This window comes from Haliotis rufescens, unplaced genomic scaffold (assembly GCF_023055435.1).
Source record: "Haliotis rufescens isolate VD_foot unplaced genomic scaffold, xgHalRufe1.0.p SCAF_4, whole genome shotgun sequence".
NCBI classification, from domain to species: Eukaryota; Metazoa; Mollusca; class Gastropoda; order Lepetellida; family Haliotidae; genus Haliotis; species Haliotis rufescens.
In genome coordinates this window covers 64,404,715-64,409,037 of record NW_025964112.1, presented here as the reverse complement: position 1 = coordinate 64,409,037, position 4,323 = coordinate 64,404,715, and positions in this window count along the sequence as shown.

The following is a 4,323-nucleotide window of genomic DNA, read 5'->3' as shown; positions in this document are numbered from 1 at the left end:
TATAATAATACATCCTTGATGTTATCAGCCGGGTCCAGACAAGGCAGGGGAAAGACCGCTCCCTGAAGTGGGAAGGCGATATTACTGAAACACCAGACCAAATAGAATAAAAACAACCATATAAAGCTTTAGGTTAGTTTTTAGTCGCACGAGGAAGAATGCGCCAGTGCGCCCACCTATCCTAACAACCCCACTACCGCCCCATATATGAAGTATATTTAGGGGATAAACATACTGTGTTTTCGATGTAGAGCTAGCTAGGTTACCTGTAGATATAACCGCGCTAAATTGACTTTTTGAATATTTGCTCAAGCAGTTTCTTTACTCCGTAATACTTCACTCGAACCTATGACAGGTACTGAAAGCATGTAGCAACGTTTGCAACCTCCAAATTGAAAACATTCAACACTTGAAACCTCACGCTGCGCGTTTGGTCTCAAATTCAGTTTAGCGCGTTAAATCTACAGGTAACCTAGCTTTAAACTGAACACACAGTATATTTATCCTCTAATTCGATACCCGTAAAATTTTCGAATTTGAAAGAAAGTACAGGTGTATCTTATCTACGTTTGAAACTCCAAATTGAAATCATTTGGTTTATCTCCATTCAACCATGACACAAATCCAAAACAACCGCGAACCTTTTGGTTATAATTATTATAAGTACTTTGCTTTGAGCTATATATTTTAAGAACATTGAAATGGCGAATTTATGGACCGTGGAGTGGGTTTTTATCTGCACATAATTATGTTGCTTTACCTACCCAAACCCAATGTCACCATAATGCTTGGACTAGGGCTGGGACGAGTCCAAATTTACTACCCGGGTACCCGATCCCCTATTACCCGGCCCTACCCGGTACCCACTGCAGGTCTCAAGAGTTGGGAACAAAATGTCTGATCGGGAATTGTTTTATCGCAGCCCTGGCCAAAACTATTTAGATTCTTGTATCAAACGATCAATACACTGAAGTTGACTGAAGTTTTATCTTTACTCAAACATGTACCAGTCAAAAGGAATGTGTGCATCGTCAGAAAGAAATGCGAAAATTAGCGACTTCTGGTGTAACCACTGAGCTATAGTGAGTTTTTGTCATCAAACAATATATCACGTGACTAACCACGGGTCCGGGTAGTCCTGTGGGTACCCGGGTCCTACTCAGGACCTACCCGACCCGAGTACCCGAGTTACCCGTCCCAGCCCTAGCTTGGACCATTTCAGTGGGACACAATATGCAAACACGTAGGCATATATTCTGTGAGTGATTTAAAGTGACACCCTGAGAGATAAAAAAACGACCTTTGTTTGTTTTGTTCTCACCACAATTATGACGTCATACAGAAGTCTGTTGTGGCGCGACAGACATGTCACAGAACGAGATGGAGTAGACGCAAAGTCAATCCGTGTTCATCTTTCTGAATGTTACAATACACTCTATTTACAAGTATTTGTTCGTCATGTTTTCAACGTGAAATATATTGCCACACATGCTGTAAACAGTGTAGGAATCGTTCGTTATTTAGGAACGTTAAAGAAGTAAGATCAGTATTTGAAAATGTCAAACAGGTGTGTTGCTAAAGAAATGCTTACGAATAAATATTTTGTTTCGCGGTAATACGATCATCAATAAAAACATGGTCTACTGTAGATTGGATCCCTCTGGCGGGCCAATCAGAATGCAGGATTCTGAACAGTCATGTAGACAATACCATTTATATTTTTTTTTGTGACAATTTAGTGACCCATGAAGATCCGGGTTATAATTTATCTTCAACTCATGCTTCTCGTAAGAGGCAAATAACGGGGTCGGGTGGTCAGACTCGTTGACTTGGTTTCATGACATCGTATCCAAATTTCGTAGATCGATGCTACAATGTCATTAAAATCAGACCTTAGTCCTCGCTACCGCTAAACAAAGCGGTAGCGAGAACTAAGATCTGATTTTCCTGAGATTGATCGGTGCTCATGATGTCAATCACTGGATTGTCTGATCAAAATTATTTACAGATGGCAGTCATATAGCTGCACTATTGCGTTATAAGAGCAAACAAATTTAGTGTATATTGTTGTGCAAATCGTATTTGCTTAACAGTCTATTAACGGATTTTTTATTTATAAGGTTGGTTTTGGTGAATCGATCAGTTTTAAGGTAGGAGATCAGCCCCTGGCATTTACTCGCTCATCTGTGTCGAGGAGCCCCAGCTACTGAAACACCAATTAAGGAACTGTTACATTCAGCTAATTCTTTCATTCTGTTTGCAAGTGACGAATATAGCCAACTTTACATGTATCATCAGAGAATTGGACACGATTTCGCTTTCGAAGCGGTCTACTACACCTGATCACGGGTATACAATTCTTGGTAGACGGTAATGGCGATCTTGGGGAGATTTTACGAGCTCTTCTAGCGGTGCCGATTGCGTACTCATCATTTGTCTTCGTGTAACGTGTATTAGAAAGAGGTCGGCACTACATGTCTCTCACACGTGGAAGATGGGGTGCAGCGGGCTGTATTAGACTTGCACAAGTCTCTAAGGCAATAATTATTAGTTTAATTAATATTTTCTAGATTATGTGAACAAGGTGTACCTATAAGAGACTGGAGTCCGAGATCTTAGACTTGTACTGTACACATATATATCTAGACTTGCCTATTTTAGGAGGATACAACTACAACACATCCATGGATTAATCTTTCAGTACAGCCTTGTTGCAAGGCTACGGGCCGTATGTGCAACCCGGTCCTCATCCAGTCAGGGGGGCGGTCGGGTAGCCTAGTGGTTAAAGCGTTCGCTCGTCACGCCGAAGACCCGGGTTCGATTCCCGACATGGGTACAATGTGTGAAGCCCGTGATATTGCTGGAATATTGCTAAAAGCGGCGTAAAACCATACTCACTCACTCACTCATCTAGTCAGGTGACAGATGTTTGTTACGATTGTTTACATACTTAGCCAGGTCACTTACATGTTTGTTTGTTGTTTGTAATGACATCATGAGCATCGACCCACGCAATTGGGATACGATGACATGCATCAACCAAGTCAGGGAGCCTGACCACTCGATCCCGTTAGTCGCCTCTTACGACAAGCATAGTCGCCTCTTACGGCAAGCATGGGTTGCTGAAGTCCCATTCTACCACTGATCTTCATGTCGCGTTCTGTACATGTTTGTTTAATCATTAGCTTTAACTTCAAGCCAAGCTATCCAGAGTAAACGGATATGACGCAAGGAAAACATATTGACTTCCTTCTTGTTTATGTACTCAACTGAATCATATGTGCTGTTTATATACATGGGTAATAACAACCATGCATCATTTTAGTATAATAGACGAAAGTTCAATCTTGGTAAGAGATACGTAAATGCATGAATTCCTAACACGCTTGCCAATCTAATTATACCGATTGAGGAAATATGAAAATATGAAATTTGAAATACCCACCCCCCACGTCCAAAAGCGTCAAATTATGTGATGCCATACTGGTGCGATTTGTAGAACTTCTGCTTTGAATCACTCTGTACAATATACGTTGTGGAAAAAAAGAATAAGAATAAGTAATTCAAATTTAAATTAATGGCGACGGACTGCTCCCCTCACATGCTTGTAGATAGGTACTACACACACACACACACACACACACACACACACACACACACACACACACACACACACACATTTTTTTTATAGAAAACAGTTGTATTTGAATCATGAAAATACAATTTGGGAACAAGTTAACTACGGCCTTGATTAAGAATAAGGAATAAGGCATTCGTGGTAATATATATAGTGAGCTTGATTATCTTCACATTATAATGTTTATACATTGGTGTGATACTAAGTCTTTTCTTCAGTTAATTTAAGAACATCATCAGGAACGCCGAATGGCATTCGTGGTAACTGATTTATTCCGGAATAATCCGAATGGGCATTCGGTAACTGATTTATTCGGGATACATTCGTGACCAACTCCATTCGTGACCAGCTCGTGTTATTCCGGGGCAAGCCGAAAAGCAGGTTACGGAAAGGGGCGAGTTGTGACGAATGTCCGGAATAAACAGAATGGACGATTCCGGAATACGACGAGCAGTGACGGATAAATCGCTTCCGTGTTGAAAAATACTCTAAATACGACTAATTAAAGATTATATGTATTTAATCCAATATTGACCCGACATATTTCAAGCATAAATCACAATACGTAAAGAAATATAGAGAAGTATATATGCATAAATATTATTTCATGCTGGTTTGATAAATCTTCTTCTTGGCTTAAAAAGACTGTTCCTGTAATTACGATCACTGATATAAGTTGTACGGAA